Consider the following 19,921-nt stretch of genomic DNA (forward strand, 5'->3'; position numbering starts at 1 on the left):
ATCTCTAAACATTTTGGAGTCAGGACTAGTGGGGAGGCAATTAATTAAAGTCGGAGGGTATGATGATCTCCTCCGGATTACATTGTGTAGCCACACTCATCTTGTAAGTACCAGGCTGGGAGGGTTGTAACTGGGGAGTTAGGGCTTGAGATGGGTAACAGAGGGAGCTGGTCACCAGGCTATGGCTGAGAGTCCACCCTTGTTGGGGAATCAGCAACTAGCTCCGTGGAAGCCAAGGAGGAAGGTGGGTTGGGCAGGGTACACAATATCTTCTTTCCAGTCTTCCCATGTGCTGCCCTTTGCCCCTTACACGTAGCTCAGAAATGGCCTCTTGAGACGAGTCTCACCGTGCATATGAGAAACTCCCTTGGCTCCAGAGCAAATATTATTTGTGTATTGCTTAAAGAGCAACAACATCATTAAATATCTAAGGAAAATATTAACATTTTAAGGTAATAAAGGACAAAATATCTTAGCTTCCTGGAAAAGAAGTTGTTAGTTTTTGTTTGGGGAAAATAACGTGGAAGGTTTTGAATGGACTAATCGTTAGTTTTGAGCAATCCCTCTCAGCCATGATTGAAGCAAAAAACACAGATGTGGAGTCTACAGTTTCTTAGAATTGAGTATTCTACTCACAATGATTTCAAAAGTTTTCATACACTAACCACCCTAATAAGCAATTATGTGTGCACACATAAGCAATTATGTGTGATTCTTGAATCCAGAAAGGTTTCAGGGTAAAATGGCTTTTAAAAGTTCTTCACTTAAAACTGCCATAAAGCTACTTGGCTGAATGTCTCTTGAGAAAGAGTGTCATTTTGCTGCCTTTGTCCCAATGACAGTTGTTGGTGCCATTGGGCCTCACCATCTGGCCTGTGGCATGATGTTCCCCTCTTGATGAGGTACAAGCTTTGAGTGGAAAGTGGGGAGAGTCCCAAAATCTCCCTCAAAAGTCCAGGCAAGTGAATTGGAGAATATTTTCTTTGGAAATCCCATTTTCCTCACCCATCAAAGTTTAGATATTGTTTCTGAATATAATTATTCTTAATTTTTAAAAAATGTTTTTATTTATTTATTTATTTGCAAGCCCAGACAAACTTGACTAGAAAAGCAGCCCGGGCAAGTATTAGGCTGAGCTTCTGACGTACCACGCACCCCAACCAATTGAAAGGCCAAGAAAGGGGGAGGGCGGAAGTGACGAGCTGTATCCCTCCGCGGAGGGAGAGGGTCGGTGGGGGGAGTCGGTGCCTCTCTCCCCCGCGCCAGCTCCCGTACACGGAGCCGCATTCCTTGGCCCTCCCACCCCCCCTCCCTCGGGGCCCCCCCGCCCCCCTCGAGAAAAAAAAAAATCCATCCCAAATCACTCGAACCCGAGGGAGGTTTCCTTGCACCCTCAGGGAGACGAGCTTTCAACAGTTCCCATTTCTCCGTCTCCCCCCAGCCCCCGTCCCCTCCCCTGCTCCCACCCCCTACTCCCAGCGCCGAGTGCAGGTCCCTTTAAGGCGACGGCGCCTTCCTCGGGTCAGACTAACGGCGGCGACGACCACGGGAGGTGAGTGAGCGAGCGAACCTTCTCTCTCCCCACCCCCTTCTCCCAGGGTTTCCGTTATCTTTTCGCTCCGCGAGGCGTTCGGAGGCTAGACAATGAGAGGGGGATGGGGCGGGTACCCGAGGGGTGGGGGCGGGGGCCCGGTGGTAGGGCGCGCCCCCGCCCCCCGCGAGTGGCGGCGCGGCCCGCGGCGGCGGCTGGCGTGGGGTGCGGTGCGCGAGCGCGCATGTGAGTGCGTGCGAGCCGCGGGAGTTGCGCGGCGGGCCGGGCCGGGAGGCCCCTGCCTACCCGCCTGCCGGCGCCCCCGCCCCCCGGCAGCAGCCGCTGCGCGCGCGCGCACTCGCGCCCTACGGACCCGCACACACCCGACGGCCACACGCACGCCCGGCGCCAGGCGTCTCAGAGGAGTGGGCGGGTGCAGGCGCGGGCGGCGGCCCACTGGGGAAGGGGCGGGGGCGCGGGCGGCTGCTAGACGGCGGGGCGCGGCGGGAGGGGCGGGCGAGGGGGCAAGGCTGCGCTGGGAGGTGGACTGGAGGAGCGGCGGGGTGACGTCCCACTGGGTGGGGGGAGTCCTCGGCCCTCCTGTCTTCCCTCACCCCACGGAAAGAGTGGGGCACTCGTATTTGAGCGCGAGGAGGAAAATGAGTGATAGCTTAGTCTCTCCCCTGTGTTATGTAATTCCCACTTGGTGCAACAGTACATCCCAAGTCTTAGTGCTCTGCATTTAGTTTACCAAGTCTCCTCCCTTAGCCCTAAATTTTCTTTGGGTTGGCGCTGTGATTTATAAAATGGGATGAAGCCAAAAATCTTTATTTTCTGGTGATTATATCCCGCCGCGGTGGTTGCCATGTTTATCCCAGGGACTATTTTTTTCTGTCTTACTACTTACTCTGAAAAGAAGTGATGTCGTTGATCCACCTGCTTTCCCTCCTTTCTGCGAGTTGTCCTGATTTCCTACCCCCTTTAGATACAGGATTCCCTCATACTGTTAATAATGTTGAACGTTTCTCTGCTCACTAGTTCTGGACATTTTTGGATCAAAAAATAAAGTTGAGCCGTGGCTGGGTAGCTCAGATGATTAGAGCATCATCCCAATAGCTCCCTGGTTAGGGCACATTTAAGAAACAACCAATGGCCCTGGCTGGTGTGGCTCTGGAATGAGTGGGAACCTGGGAACCGAAGGATCGCCAGTTCAATTTCCAGTCAGGCAAGGGCCCATGCCTGTGCTGTAGGCCAGGTCCCTAGTAGGGGCTGTAGTGTTTTTCCCCCTTTTTCTCCTCTTTCTATCTCTCTAAAAATAAGTAAATAAAAATTTAAAAAAAATAATCAACGGATGCATAAATAAGTTCAATAACAAATTGATTATTTATCTCAAAAGTAAAATTCTTTAACATTTTAAGAATGGTGGAGTTGAACCTTGAAAATCATTGAGCTCAATCTCATTTTTGAGTTGGAAATTGAGGTACAGTTGTACTATCTCAGAACAGCCTCTGCACTCTTATTTAGACGCTTCCCACCACAGCTCAAGCCCCACATAGGCTATTTTGGAGATATGTCTCAAACTAACAATGAGAAAGGAAGGGCTGCTTCCTTGGTAAAGAACATTGAATTTGAGACCCCCATTACTCTTGGAACTGGGGGTTGGACTCTAAAGTCAGCCACTTAGCACAATCGTGTTTAACTTTGGAGTGCATAAAAAGTACCTTGGAGGTTGCTGAAAGTGCACTTGGGCGGGGCGGGGGGGGGGCCCAATCCCTAAGTCTGTTCGGTGGAATGGCAAGGGAGGTGTCATTTCTACATTTTTAACCTGCTGTCCTTTAGTTGAGACTGATTGAAGTAACTACCACATTGACAATTACTGATTGTGGCATGAAGGTGCTCAATATAGAATCTTAAACAGTTATTAAAATTGCAACCTAATGTCCTTGGTTGCCTGGTCCTTTCCTATGTAGGTGGTATGTCCCAAACTAAATGAACTAACAAATGACGACTCTTGAGAAGAACAGGGTATTGTTAGTGTTTCCACCCCCACCTTGAACCAGTGGTATAATCTAGGGAAGTAGATCTCAAAGTGTGACCCACTGACACCTGGGGATCTCCTCAGACAGTTGAGGAGAGCCAGGAAGTTATAATTGTTTCTAGAATGACACTAAGATGCTATTTATCTTCTCCACTGACATTTGTACTAATGCTCCAAAAGCAAGAACGGGTAAAACTACTGGTAGTTTCTTAGCACAAAGCAAAAGCAAAGATACTGAGTGAAACTGTACTTACTTGAGGATGTCCTTGATGAAGCAGAAAATGATTACTTTTATTAAATCTCAAATCTTGACTACATGTCTTTTTAATTTTTAAGTATCTATGACCAAATGGGAAGTGTTATAAACCACCCTTATGATTGCTGTCATAATGAAAAGTACTTGTGAGATTGAGTTGTGGAATAGCATTGTTTGTTTCATGAAACAGCATTTTTACTTGAAAGAATGATGGACAGACTATAGTTTTTTACACTTAAGTGTTTGGTGGGTATGTCCCTAACTGAAGTGAGCTTGTCACTTCCAGGAAAACATGACAGTATCTGTTACCAATGATAAGAAACTGTGAATGAAATTAGAATTGTTAAAAAGTTGACATCTTAGGTTTGACTTTTCTAGAATTTAAAAGACTTTTCTTATATCAGTGTTAATGACTAATTTTTTAATATTGTATAAAGAACTGTGTCAGTGTTTGGAAGATGGGCATAAGTAAGTATGTGTGTATTTTCCAAATGACCAATGCATGATGTTTCAAAATCAGCATGGGTAAAAATTCTCTCAAAATGCAAGATATACCACTGAATTATAATATAGCCAAATACAGTAAGTTCACTAATTGGATTTCAGATTCCATGATACAATTATCCTTTAAGAAACTACCATTTTTGAGTTTTAGTATTGTAACAGTATACACAACTGTCTGTAAAGGTTTTTGGAATATTTCTTTTTCCTACCAACTTTGTGAGGCCACATCTTCATTATATATTTAACCAAAACAACATATAGCAGCAGACTGAATGGAGAAGCAGGCATGAGAATCTATCTGCTTTCTATTAAACTAGATATAAAAGGTTTGCAAAAATGCTAAACAGTGTTATTCTCCTCACCATTTTGGGAAAAAATAACAATTTTAGTAGAAAATATTATGTTAACATATAATGGTTTCTTTTTTAAATGCACTGACAGGTTTTTAATTTTTTGTTTAATTTCTGATATGGTAAATATCAAAAGATACAATCCACGTTAATAAGAACTCTTTAGGGTTCTCGATAATTTGAAGAGTATGAAGGGGTCCTGAGACCAAAAATATGAGAATCACTGTCTGTCCTGTGCTTCTGCTCCTGAGATCATCCAAATCTGCCTCTATTTAGGAATATCTGGAGATACTACAAATGTTAGTTGCAGTTAATAATAGAAGAGGCAGTGACTTGGGGAAGAATTCTAGAGCCAACCTTGGTTTGAATCCCGGTTGGGATATTTACTAACTGTAACTTTGGGCAAGTTACTTAATCTCTCTGAACCTCGGATTTGACCTCATCTGTAAAATGTAGTACTTAGGACAAAAAATTGGGAAAATTCATTGAAATAATGAATGCAAAGTGCATAATAATGCCTGGCTCTATCACAATAAAGTAAAATATATTTCCAGATAATGTTTGAGCCTTTTTCCTCCATGTATGTTGTTTTGTTGATGGTGCAGATCTCTGATTTAAACTACAAACCTTAGAGCTGGTTGGTGCCTTTATAATATTAATATGGTAAAACTTTGATAGATTCTTTGGCATTCTGGTTTGTGATATTATGCCATAGCCACAAAAACATTTTCATATGTAACTGGGGAGGAGAAGAGAAGGAAAATACAGAGTAATATATTGCTAGTATTTAGCAGAGTTAAATGCAGCCGAGGGAGTAGAAATGGAATTTAGACCACATACAACTGTCAATGAAGAATTTAAATTATGGGAGAGTGACTCCTGATGAATATTAAACCATTTATTTATTTATTTATTTATTTTAAGCTCCTTAAAAACAGGGAACTCATTTACTTACTTTAGTTGTTTCAGTAAATAGCACATAACTAATACTTGGGTGCTGCTTGATAGAAAATTTGTTGCCACAAAACTGGAAAGCATTTTGTGTTTGGAAATATTGGACAGATTATTAAGACTATTTAAGAACTCATTGTGGATACTATATATAACATCCTGTGAAGGACAATATTGGGTAGACAACAGATTGTATAAATAATGCTTGTTACAGGTTTAACAATAATTTGTTTTATACCCATATTAAGGATTTAATCCCATAGGTTTTCTAGAATTAATTCTTATTGAAGCGAAAAATTGAAGTAACGTGAAAACAAATGCCAATTCTTTTGAGCATTATTGTTTATTTCTCACTGCAAGAGAGGAATATATATTTTTTAAAGATTTTTATTTATTTATTTTTAGACAGAGGGGAAATGAGGGAGAAAGAGGAGGAGGGAAACATCAATGTGTGGTTGCCTCTCACATGCCCCCAACTGGGGGACCTGGCTTGCAACCCAGGCATGTGCCCTGACTGGGAATTGAACCAGCTACCATTTGGTTCTCAGGCCCGCACTCAATTCACTGAGCTACACCAGCCAGGGCGACGGGTATTCTTACAATTTTTTAAAAAAGATTTTAGTCCTGGCTGGTGTGGCTCGATGGACTGAGTGCTGGCCTGTGAACCAAAGGATCCCCGGGCCATTTCCCAGTCAGGGCACATATCTGAGTTGCAGGCCAGGTCCCCAGTAGGGGGTACGTGAGAAGCAACCACACATGGATCAGAGGCAACTGATCAATGTTTCTCTCCCTCTCTTTCTCCCTTCCTTCCCCCCTCTCTAAAAATAAATAAAATCCTTTAAAAAAAGATCAAGAAAAAAGATATTATTTATTTTTTAGAGAGAGGAGAAGGGAGGGAGAGAGGCAGAGAAACATTGATCAGTTGCCTCTTGCGTGCCCCTAATAGGAGACCTGGCCTGCAACCCAGGCATGTTCCCTGACCAAGAGTCAAACTGTCTACCTTTTGGTTTGTGGGATGTTGCCCAATCCACTGATCTACAGTAATGTGGGCAAAATTTTTGTCTTTAAAACATTTTCCCGGTCTTCCAGAAAAGATGGCAGCATAAGTAAACACAGCTCACCTCCTCATACAACCATATCAAAATTACAACTATATTATATAACAGCCATCACTCAAAGCAAGTTGAATGGAAGTCTGACAACTACGGAATTAAAGAAACCACATCCATTCAGACTGATAGGAGGAACAGAGACTTGGAAAGGGCTGGTACCACATCCACGTGTAGTGGATAAAAACTTGGGAGGGATTTCTTGGGAGTGAGGAGCCTCAGCCTCAGATCAGGTCCCTCAACCCAGGGTTTGAGTGCCAGGAAGATATGTCCCCATAACTTCTGGCTGTAAAAACCAGCAGGGACTGAGTTGGTGGAAGAAACTGTTGTAGTCCCAAGCAGTTCCACTTAAAGAACTCACACACAGACTTACTCAGACTTATTCCCTTTATATTCCAGCACCAGGGTAGGAGCTTGAAATGCAACAGTGGCATACAGGGAGGAACTAAAGTGTCTGGCATCAAAATGAGAGCTGGGGGATAGCTTTCTTCTAGACAGAAGGTGGGCAGAGGCCATTGTCTCTTTTCTGAGCCTTCCCTCTATAAGCCACAGAGCTGGCAGGCTGATTCCATATCTGAGACTCCATTAACCTCGTTAGCACTGTTTGCCCCACCTTCAAGGATCCCCTGAGACACTGTCCCACCCAATTTATGGGCCCACCAAAGCTGTTAACATGAATGACTGGTCTTGGCTCATGCTTCACAACTTTTTTTTAAAAATATATTTTATTGATTATGCTATTACAGTTGTCCCATTTCCCCCTTTACTCCCCTCCACCCTGTACACCCTCTCCCACCCACATCCCCCCCTTCAGTCATATCCATGTGTCATACTTATAAGTTCTTTAGCTTGTACATTTCTCATACTATTCTTACCCTCCCCCTATCTATTTTCAACCTACAATCTATGCTACTTGTTCTCTGTACCTTTTCCCCCTCTCTCCTCCTCCCACTCCCCTGTTGCTAACCCTTCATGTGATCTCCCTTTCTGTGGTTCTGTTCCTGTTCTAGTTGTTTGCTTAGTTTCTTTTGGTTTTGCTTTAGGTGTGGTTGTTAATAATTGTGAGTTTGCTGTCATTTTACTAAACATAGTTTTTTTTATCTTCTTTTCTCAGATAAGTCCCTTTAACATTTCATAAAATAAGGGCTTGGTGATGATGAACTCCTTTAACTTGATCTTATCTGAGAAGTACTTCATCTGCTCTTCCATTCTAAAGGAAAGCTTTGCTGGATAGAGTAATCTGGGATATAGGTCCTTGTCTTTCATGGTTTGGAATAATGCTTTCCAGTCCCTTCTTGCCTGTAAGGTCTCTTTTGAGAAATCAGCTGACAGTCTGATGAGAACTTTTTTGTAGGTTACTGTCCTCTTACCTTTGCTGCTTCTAGGATTCTCTCCTTCATTTTTACATTGGCTAATGTAATTATGATGTGCCTTGGTGTGTTTCTTCTTGGGTCCAACTTCTTTGGGACTTTCTGAGCTTCCTGGATTTCTTGGAAGTCTATTTCCTTTACCAGAATGGGGAAGTTCTCCTTTATTATTTGTTCAAATTTGTGTTCAATCTGTTGCTTTTCCTCTTGCCCTTCTGGTACCCCAATAATTCGGATGTTGGAACGTTTAAAGATGTCCTGGAGGTTCCTAAGCTTCTCCTCATTTTTTTGAATTCTTATTTCTCCATTCTTTCCTGTTTGGTGGTTTTTTTCTTCCTTCTGGTCCACTCTATTGTTTTGAGTCCCAGTTTCCTTCCCATCACTATTGGTTCTCTATGCATTTTCCTTCATCTCTTTTATGGTAACCTGCATTTTTTCATCTAATTTGCACCCCAAATCAACCAATTCTGTGAGCTTCCTGATCGCCAGTGTTTTGAATTGTGCATCTGATAGATTGGCTATCTCTCGGTCGCTTAAAATGATGAGTCCTGGGGCATTGATCTGTTCTTCTGTTTGAGATATGTCTTTCTCTCTCTCTCTCTCTTTTTTTTTTTTTTTTTGGTCTAGTTGCTCCTGTTATGGTGGGGGGCGGAGCCTTAGGTGTTCACCATGGCTGGGCACCGTAGTCGCTAGATTTTGACGTTGTATGTGGGGGCGGGGGTGGGCGGGAACAATGGTGGTAGTTCTGTTCTCCGTGGGACCTCAGTCCCTTCTCTGGGATCCTGGGTTGCGTGCCCTGCCCTGCTCCACAATTGCCGCCTCACTGGGTCTGCCAGCTGCCACTTGCGTACTCAGGGTCCACCCGCTGCGATCTTGTACGTGTCCCGGATGGCTTACATGCTCCCGGTTGCCTTATGCGCCCAATTCTCCCTGTTCTCCACGAGCTTCGACCTGCACCCGGCTGCTCCTCTCCGCCCCTCCTACCGGTCTGGATAAATGGGTCTACTTCAACTTCTTGGCTGTCCTACTTCCATTCAGATAAATTCTCTGTCAGTTCTGGGTGTTATTCTGCCTCTAAATTGTTGTTCTAATCTCGGTTGTGTGTGGAGGTACAGTGTGTCCACCTATGCCTCCATCTTGGCCGGATCTTCACAACTTTCTAAATCCTCTCAAACAAGCAGTAGCCAGCATCAGTGAGACTGCAGCCCCGTGTCTCTAGCCAGGTGGCCCCAGTCCTGGCACTAGCAGCAGCCAGCCTAGATTCACAGCATGGCTTTGCCTGGGAATCTCCAAGCCCAGCATAAGTAACAGCCATTTTAGATTGCTTTATTGCCCAGGCAGGGTGGCCCTGTGAACAGTAACTATGAACAGTAAAATAGCATAAATACATGTCTATCAACAGTTGAATCTAAAAAACAAACTAAGCAAACAAGAAGAACAGAGGTAGCCCTGGCTGGTATAGCTCAGTGGATTGAGCACCTGTGAACCAAAGGGTTGTGGGTTGGATTTCCAGTTAGGACACATGCCTGGGTTGCAGACCAGGTCTCTAGTAGGGGGCACTCGAGAGGCAACCACACATTGATGTTCCTCTCTCTCTCCTTGCTCCTCTGTAGTGTGTGTGTGTGTGTGTGTATTTGTATTTATATTTATATGGATATGTATATATTTTTAAAGAAGAAGAACAGACAGAATCATGATATGGAGAGTGTTTTGATGGTTGCCAAATGGAAAGGGCATGTGGGGGAATGGATGAAGAGGTGAGGGGATTAAGAATTACAAATAGGTAGTTACAGAATAGCCATGGGCATGTAAAGTACAGTATAGGGAATGGAGTAGCCAAAGAACTGCTACATAATGACCCATGAACAATGGTGTATGGATTACTTCAAGGAGTGGGGGTGCTGGGTGGAGTGGGGTAAGAGGGGAACATTGGAACAACTGTAATAGCATAATCAATAAAATATAGTGAAATTTGTTTTTCTGTTCCAAATGTCGTTTTTTAATTGATTTATGAGCTGGAATGTACTAGCAGTAAATTGAAGTGTTAAATTCTGAAGTTTTTATTCCTGGAATTGACTTTATAGTTATGAAAGAACTGGGCATTTAAAGGAATTCAAAAATTCAAGAGCTAAGTCTGTCTGGGGAACTTTGGTAGAAAACGGATGTTTTCCTGATATTATTTGATATGAAGATAGGTAAACATTTGCTGCCCATTCATACCTCAACAGTAGACTGCCTGGTGTATCTGCAGGATTCTTTTTGCCACTTTTAAGTAACAGATTGTTTATAAAGAGGCTCTTTGTATCTTGCCTTTTTCAAAAATAGGCTTTTACTGGTTAGCTGATTATATAGGACTTGAGTATAAAATAGACTATCATATGCCAGCCTTTACGATATAATCTACTCCTACCTGGAAAGGTACATATCTGGTACACCCATATTATGGATGGGAAGGTTAATGACAAATACTTAAGAGGCTGTGGGAATTGCTAATAGTTCTTTGTGAGGTACAGTGTTGAGTAAAGCCTACTGAGTGCACAAAAATAATGTTACTAGTATAATTATTGCTATAAAATACAAAAATCGTATAGGTTACTGGTTATCAAGATGTCGAACGATGGATTGAATTAATGGAAGATGGCAATATTCATCTCATTTTACAGCACCTCTAACCCCCACTTAGATTAGTTTCTTTTTTCTAATTATTGTGCTACATCTTAAGAAATATGTATTTACAAGCAATATGAAAATTACTCCTAGAACTAAGAACAAGTGAACAGAAAATTCAACCAACAAGGCTACCAGTTTGATTAAGTAGCAAAAAAAAAAAAAAAAAAAAATATTGTAGTATAAAATACCAACCAAAATATGGGTAAGTAATCTTTACCCAAGCTTTTCCCCCCTCAATTTCAGAGGTACAGTTAACATATAAAATATTAAGATATTTGAAATATACATCATGGTGGTTTTATATATGTATACATTGTGAAAAGTTTCCCCCCATCTAGTTAATTAACATATCCATCACCTTACATATTTATCTTTGTGTGTATGTGAACATTTAAATTCTCCCTTAGCAAATTTCAGTTATATAATAGTGTTACCAACTATAGTCACCTTGTTACACATGAGATTCATAGACCTTTTTCATCTGATCCCTCAGCTTTTTATTAATAAAATTTCATGCATGTAAAAGTGAGAAAACACTACCAGGAGTACGTACACCACCTAGATATCAGTTTTTAATATGTTGGCATATTTGATGTCTATAAGAAAATGCCACACCCTGGCTGGTGTGGCTCAGTGGATTGAGCACTGGACTACAAAGCAAAGGGTTGCTGGTTCAATTCCCAGTCAAGGCACATGCCTGTGTTGTGGGCCATGTTCCAAGTAGGGGGCATGTGAGAGGCAACCACATATTGATGTTTCTCTCCCTCTCTTTCTCCCTTTCCCTCTCTCTAAAAATAAATGAATGATATCTTAAAAAAAAGAAAAAGAAAATGCCAAAATATCTGTATATTTGCTGAACCAGTTGAAAGTCAAAACTCATAACACCTCAACTAAATATTTCATGCTATTGAAATAAATACTAAGAATAAATACATTCTGCTACATAATTCTAATACCATTACTTTTCTAAGAAAAGTAATTTGCACATGTCATCTAGCAACTACAGCATGCATACCTTGGAGATACTGCATGTGGGTTTGGTTCCAGCCTATTGTAATAAAGTGAGTCATATGAGATTTTTGGTTTTCTAGTGCATATAAATCTTGGGAACCACCCTGCCTGGTATCAGAAGCTGTAACCCCCTCCAAGGCTAAGGCTGAGGGAACAACCTTGGACCTGTAAGCCAGCAAGGAGACAAAAGCTTATCTCCCTGGCAGGAGTGCCGCTTCTGTTCCTTTTACTTCCCCTTGCCTGGCTCCCAATGCTTTGTCAGTTAGCCAGTGATGGGTAAGATTCCCCAAGGGGGGAACGACTTAAGACAGGCACGATCACATGGGAGGCCCCCAAGGAAGGACTTTGGGGGCTACAGCAAAAGGGGGTGATGGACCCTCGCCCCTTGGCTTTGACATAGCCTGAGTCTTCATTGTCTGTGAGAAAATCTCCTAATCTCTTGGCTGCCTTACTTCCCTTGTTCCACCTAAGCCTGAAACAATGACAGAGGGTGGTGCAGCCCTGTGCTAGGAAGGGCGGGTTCCCCAGGCCATCAGGCCTAAGAAAGAATATGTAAAATCTTGTGAAACCTGCTTTGTTTAGAATGTTCTCAATTAAATGATAAGAGTCCAAGGAAGAAGTAAGTTTGTTCCTTAAAGTTTTTTACAGCTCTTTAGCTATCTGACCCTGATTCAAAATAGGCCCTCAGTGTTCCTTGTTATTTGATCCTTACTTCCTGGCACTAAGTAACAAGCTTTACCTAAATTCCTGTGTAAACAACCCAGTAAAAGCCATTGAGGAAAAGGCTCTTGGTCCTTCTCCTGTGAGAGATCAGCCACCTTTCCTCCCCAAGCAGATCATGTCTTGGTAGACTTATTCTCATCCGTGGCAGATGGGGGCCTCTGCGGGTGGAGCCCCCCCCCACATATAAAAGTTTATGCTATATTGCAGTCTGTTATAAAGTGTACAGTAGCGTTAAGTCTAAAAATACGTGTACCTTAAAAAAACTTTATTGCACTTCCAGCCAAGATGGAGGTGAAGGTAGACACACTGTGCCTCCTTGCACAACCAAAAGAAGGACAACAACAAATTTAAAACCAAAAATCAACCACAACTGACAGAAAATTGAACTGTGTGGAAGTCTGACAACCAAGGAGTTAAAGAAGAAATATTCATCCAAATTGATAGGAGGGACAGAGACAGGCAGCCAGGTAGAGAGAACTCGGGGCAAGGCAGTGGCTGGAGGACCAGATGAGAAGGTGGCTTGCAGGCTGCACTTTTGTGTGCAGATAAACCTGGAGGAACAACTGGGGCGTGAGATAGAATGCACAACCCAGGGTTCCAGTGCAGGGAAATGAAGCCTCAGGGCCTCTGACTGAAAAAACTTGAGGGTTGGGGTGGCTGGAGAAACTCCCAGCCTCACAGGCAAGTTTGTTGGAGAGATCCCAGGGTCCTAGAATGTATACAAACCCACTCACCCAGGAATCAGCACCAGAAGGGCCCAATTTGCTTGTGGGTGGCAGGGGAAGTGACTGGGAACTGGCAAGAGAGTGGAACAAATGGCACTGTTCCCTCCAGGACCCCTCTCACACACACAGCGTCACAAGGCAGCAATGTGAGTTGCTCTGCCCTGGTAAACACCTAAGTCTCCGCCCCTTACTACCTAACAGATGCATGGAGATGAAGAAAAAAATGGTCCAGTTGAAAAAACAGATCAAATCTCTAGAAAAAATACAACTAAGCAACGAAGAGATGGCCAGCCTATCAGATGCACAGTACAAAACACTGGTTATCAGGATGCTCCAGGAACTCACTGGATACTTCAACAGCATAAAAAAGACCCTGGCAACAATGATGGTTGCATCATGTGAAATAAAGAAAAATTTATAGGGAACCAATAGAGATGGAAAGGAAACCAGGACTGAAATCAATGGTTTGGAGCAGAAGGAAGAAAGGAACATTCAACCAGAACAGAATGAAAAACCAAGAATTCAAAAAAATGAGGAGAGGCTTAGGAACCTCCAGGACATCTTTAAACATTCCAATATCCAAATCACAGGGGTGCCAGAAGGAGAAGAGGAAGACCAAGAAATTGAAAACTTGTTTGAACAAATAATGCAGGAGAACTTCCCCAATTTGGCAAAGGAAATAGACTTCCAAGAAGTCCAGGAAGCTCAGAGTCCCAAAGAAGTTGGATCCAAGGAGGAACACACTAAGGCATATCATAATTACATTACTCAAGATTGGAGAGTATCTTAAAAGCAGCAAGAGAAAAGGAGAGCGTTACCTACAAAGGAGTTCCCATTATACTATGGGAACTCCTGATTTCTCAAAAGAGACCTTGCAGGCAAGAAAGGGCTGGCAAGAAGTATTCAAAGTCATGAAAGCCAAGGACCTACATCCAAGATTACTCTGTCCAGCAAAGCTATCACTTAGAATGGAAGGGCAGATAAAGTGCTTCCCAGATAAGGTCAAGTTAAAGGAGTTCATCATCACGAAGCCCTTGTTATATGAAATGTTAAAGGGACTTATCTAAGAAAAAGAAGATAAAAAATATGAACAGTAAAATGACAACAAGCTCACAGCTATTAACAACCGAACCTAAAAAAATAAACTAAGCAAACAACTAGAACAGGAACAGAATCACAGAAATGGAGATCACCTGGAGGGTGATCAGTGAGGGAGTAGGAGGGGGAGAGGGGGAAAAGGTACAGAAAAAAAGTGGCATAAATGGTAGGTAGAAAATAGACAAGGGGAGGTTAACAATAGTGTAGGAAATGTACAAGCCAAAGAACTTAATGTATGACCCATGGACATGAATTAAAGGAGGGGATTTTGGGTGGGAGGGGTTGTGCAAGGCAGAGGGGAGTAAATTTTTCCCCCGAGAAGGGGGAAAATGAGACAACTGTAATAGCACAATCAATAAAATATATTAAAAAATACATTATTGCTGAAAAATGCTAACCATCACCTCAGACCATTGGAAAAATGGCACCAATAGACTTGTTCAACACAGGATTGCCATAAGCCTTCTTTTTGTAGAAAACACAGTATCTGTGAAGCACCATAAAATGAGGCATGCTCATACTCTGTATTGAGGTGTTCCAGTTGTCCTAAAATGTTATTGCTTTTTTATGAACCAGAATCCAATAAAGGTTCACATGTTACATTTTGTTATGTCTCTAGGTGTTTTTCAAACTACTTTGGTCTTGCAACTCTGTGTGACATTGACATTTTTAAGAAGATCATGTTTTATATATAACCTTTCATATTCATTTGATTATTTCCTTATAGAAGGTCTCACCTTTTGGATTTATCTCTTTATTTCCTTGTGGTGCTAGTTATTCCTCTATTACTGTATTTCCTATATACTGGAAGTTAAATTTAAGTGCTTGCTTTGATTTAGGGTAAATATTATTGTCTGTGGCTTTTTTTTTTTAAACGAAAGAGCAAGTCACAGACCAAACAGCTAATGAAAGGTAGAGTTTGGATTGTTGGTTAATATTTTTCTATTTAAATTTATTACTGAAATACCTGTTGGCTTTTGAGATATAGAGCTACTTCTGTAACTTTAAGTTTAAGCATAACAATAAAAGACTTAGAGAAAGAACACAGAAATAGAATTGCAGCACGATTTTGGTTCACTGCCCTCTGAGAAAATGATTCCGAAGCTGAAGAGGCAAGAAGAGTTGATATATTTAACTGAAAACAACCAGTAATTTTGGAAATGGTGATTAGATAAGAGGCCTTTGGGAAATTATTTTCACAAAAATTTTTCACTAGTCAATACTGGTAATAACAAATACAGATAGTAAAAAACTGATAGTAACCGTGATTTTGGAGGGTTAACATAATTGCTTGAGTTTTATGAGAAATTAACTACTTGGGCCACAAGTATAAAGATAAAATCAGGTTTTATAGGTAGATAATTATAGGATCAAATAAGCTAAGTGTATATGAGTTTTATAAGTGTTCTTACTATTTAAGATGTAACCATTTGAATAACTTACAGGAACTTATGATTATCTTTTTTCTGTTGCAGAGAGGATAAATGTAGGATAGTTTTTTTTTAAAAAATTTTCCCTTTTTCTCAGAACATGGATTCAGTTTCATTAGGGTTTCTCAATCTTGGCACTATTGACATTTTGGGCCACATGAGTCCTCAGCTGGCCTTTCTTTGTAGGTGTTGAATAGTGCCCTGGCCACATAAATGCCACTAGCACCCCTCCCCACCTTCACCCCTAGTTATGATTATGTAAAGTGTGTCAGACATTGCCGAATGTCTCCTGGGGGCAAATTATCTGTTTCAGTATCACTGAGTTGGATAAAATCCACTGGCATGCATGAGGCTCCTTCATGACGTCCCTCTGTGCACTTGGTTTCCTGTTATATAACCTGTGTACAGCTGTTAAACCCAGTCCCTTCAGCAGATGTGCTGCACGGCTTGGGCTGTGACTGGTGGAGAACACAGGGAATCTGGTGAAAGTTTTTAGCTCCAGTGGAAATTTTATTAAGGTTAGAAATGAGCTTTTCATTTGTAAGTCAAGGTCTAGGCCTTCTGTTTTTTTATATTTCCCAGCCCCCAGTTTGCTTGGAAAAGAACTCCATTAGCTGTATGTTATGTATAGAGTTTTTATGAGGAGTAGTTGAGAAATTTGTATGGTATTTTTGAGAATATCTGCCTATATGACGAGTCTTTTGGCTTTCAGGAAAAGATAGTTACTTGCTAAAGGACTTCATTAAACTAATTGAGTCCTCTTTAACTAACCTTTGTCCTTAAAAATTGTAAACTATATGTAAATTCTGCCAATCATGAAAATGACCACATCATCCTGTTACAGAAATGGAAAGAGAATACAAACAGTTGGAATAGGGTAAAAGCAGAAGTAATAAGAATGTTTAAATCTAAGTTACAGGACTGAAACATCTCAAGAATTTCAGGAGAAAATATAATTTTGTTTAAAGTTTCTAAGATAAATATTACTTGTGGACATGGAAATTTTTTTTCCCCAAATGACGGGAATGAAATTGAAGATAGCTAACTAATAGTTGGGGGTTGATATGGACATAATTTCATATTTAAAATGAATAGAAAGGCACCTAGAATCTAGATTGTGGCCTTGGAATATCATTCCTCTCCAAAAGGAATTAGGGTTCCCTGGAAAAGTGGCTCACTCTAGGTCTGGGGAATGGATGAAGTGAGCCTGGAGCATCTTTTCTCTCAGCAGGGATTTTTTGGAACACTACAAAGGGTTGTGTCAGGACTTGGGAGCCAACTGATGAAGCTCTCACAGGCCAAAATGGGACACTTTGGGTTATCAGTAAAGATAACTGTAAACCTGTGATGTCATAACAGTAGTTTAAGACCAAGTTTATTGGTCACTTTGGGGAAATGCTAGTGCATTTTGAAAACTGGTAAATAAAGGGAAAGAATCAGGAAAGATTGAAGAATTAAGACTTACTATATGAATTGTATCATTGGGTGACAAAATAGTAGATATACATATATTTTTAATAGAAGCATTCCAGTTAAGAAATGAAGAAGGAATGAGATTTAGAATGACTGCATCCAGACATTGAACATAGCTCCTGATGTAAGAAAACACCACACTTAAGAGTAGACTTGGTGGGGGCTTTGGGGTGTGGTTGAACCTGTATCTATTCATACCATGTGTATGTAATCAACAATATCTAGACTGTTGCCCTGGCTGGTGTGGCTCAGTGGATTGGGTGCAGGAAGGGGGAGTTGCCAGGGCTGATTTCTGGTTGGGGCACATGCCTGGGCTGTGGGTGGTCCTGGTGGAGGACATGCAGGTGGGGGGCTACACATTGATGTATTTCTCCCTCCCTTCCCTTTCTGAAAGTGAATAAAATCTTTAAAAAAACAAACAAAAAAACCAAACCAACCCCCCCCCCCCACACACAACATCCAAACTGTTGAAACTACAGGAGGTGACCTAGTTCTTCAAGAAACAAATTGGGGGGGGGGGGAGGGGGGATGAAGGAATGTCTGTCAATTAATAGACTTAAGAAACTCATCAAATAAAAATAATATATGGACCTTATTTGGTTCCTAATTCAAGTAAACTTTTAAAAGTTGGTATTTGAGAGAATTTGAAATTTGCTGACTAGATATTTGATATTAAGACAATATCAGTTTTTTAGGCATGTAATAGTCCTATGATTTTTTTGGTGCATGATCTGTTCAAATCCTTATTTTTCAGAGCTACATACCAAAATATTTATGAACATGATATTAGGGATTAGCTTCAAAGTAATATGAAGGAGAGGTGGTATTGATGAAACAACAGTGTTGAGTTGATAATTTTTTAAGGATTTTTAAAGTTTTATTTAATCTTCATTGTATTTTTTTACATTACCTTTTAGTCCCCTTATACTCCTTCCCCCCAGCAAACACCACACTGTTGTCCATGAGTTGATAATTTTTAAAGTTGGATGATGGATTCATGTTTGACTATTTTTGTATTTAATTAAAATTTATATTTCCTTTTTAAAATAGAAAAAAGGAATCATTACCATCTTGATTTAGAGACTCATAGCTGTAATATGATGAAAGTTTTCTGTTGGTTAAATTGTGACTCTTAAATTTACTGCTCATCCAAATTTTCCTCTTGGTTCAGCACTGTGTTCCTCATGTACTGGCCTTTAAATTCTGAAATTCACATTTTTACCTAGCAATTTCTTAGAAGAAATGAAAATATCCCTAAATTGAGCAAGGATTGAATTTCAATATAATGTTTTTCAGTACGTGAAGTATTCAAGTCTATGAGTACATTGATTATCCTTTATAGCAAACTAATAAGAAAAAAATGCCAGGGGTGTATGTGTGTGAGAGAGAAAGACAGAGTGTGAGTGAGAGAAAGAGAAGAGAAGGGAGGGAGGGGGAGAGAGAAATTAAGTTAAAAGTTTGGTGTAGAAAGAGATTAAACATGAGTAGAATGGTAGTTTGGGAAGATCTGTACATTTTAGTGCTGCCTGTATATATAGTAATTCCTGTCTTTGGTCAGAAATAGTTGAAAGTGACTACATGCCATGAAACACTCGAAAGACCACAGAGAATGATGGTGTTTCTTGAGCATGTTGGTGGAGATATTAAACATAGCATTTTAATCACATTAATGAGGATTTTTTTGATAATGAAAACTACAAGAAGGATGCTAAATTTGCATTTTTCTTTTTTAAAGTTTGCGATGTATTTAGGTTATTTATTGTGGCATGGTCCATCTTTTCAATGGAGTTAAGTTTTTGGTCTTTGAGATAAAGATGCTGAAATGAGGTGACTTCCGGCAAGATGGAGGAATAGGTGAAGGCACCATACCTCCTCCCACAACCAAGAATAGAATAACAATAATTTACAGGCATAATTTCACTCAGAACTGACAGAGGATTTATCTGAATGGAAGTTGGACGGCCAAGAAGTTGAAGTAGACCCGTACATCCAGACTGGTAGGGGACGACGAGCCAGGCGGGCGCGGGGCTGGCGCGGGTCGGCGGCACGTGGAGGTCAGGGAAAATTTGGCGCAAAATTGGTGCGACAGCCATCCAGGGCGCAAGAACGCAGTGGTGATCCCTGAGTACGCGAGCTGCGGCTGGGGGAACCAGTGGGGCAGCGATTGTGGACTAGAGCAGAGCTCGTGACCCGGGATCCCAAGCAAGGAAGGGTCTGAGCCCAGGAGAACGGAACTGCCGCCATTGTTCCCTCTCGTCCCCACTTCCGCCCCTGCCCCCGCCCCCACGTATAACGTCACAATCTAGCGACCGGGGAGGCTGGGCACCCCACCGTAACAAGAGCGACCAGACCGGAAAAGAAAAAAATAAGTAAATAAATAAAAATAATAATAATAGGAGAGATAGGGAAAGACATAAGACATGTTTCCAGCAGAACAGATCAGTCCCCCAGGACTCATCCTTTTGAGCGACCAAGAAATAGCCAATGTATCAGATGCGCAGTTCAAAACACTGGTGATCAGAAAGCTCATGGAACTGGTTGATTTTGGGCGCAATTTAGATGAAAGGATGCAGGTTACCACAAAAGAGATGCAGGAAGATACGCAGAGGAGAGCCAATAGTGAAAGGAAGGAATCTGAGTCTCAAAACAATACAGTGGACCAGAAGGAAGATAGAATCAACCAAG

General features: G+C 41.5%; 1 protein-coding gene across 6 annotated transcripts in view; it reads left to right on the forward strand.

Annotated features, from left to right (window-relative positions):
• Nucleotides 1–1,256: 1,256 nt before the first annotated feature.
• Nucleotides 1,257–19,921, forward strand: part of POGZ (pogo transposable element derived with ZNF domain) — a 53,420-nt gene continuing 34,755 nt past the window's right edge. For 4 of the 6 annotated variants that reach the window (XM_028503012.2, XM_028503013.2, XM_028503014.2 and 1 more), the window contains exon 1: nt 1,257–1,552. The gene's annotated coding sequence lies outside the window, so the exon portion shown is untranslated. The remainder of the gene's footprint in view (nt 1,553–19,921) is intronic. The other 2 variants (XM_028503016.2, XM_036015152.1) reach the window with 1 other exon arrangement.

Source organism: Phyllostomus discolor, chromosome 14 (genome assembly GCF_004126475.2).
Source record: "Phyllostomus discolor isolate MPI-MPIP mPhyDis1 chromosome 14, mPhyDis1.pri.v3, whole genome shotgun sequence".
NCBI classification, from domain to species: Eukaryota; Metazoa; Chordata; class Mammalia; order Chiroptera; family Phyllostomidae; genus Phyllostomus; species Phyllostomus discolor.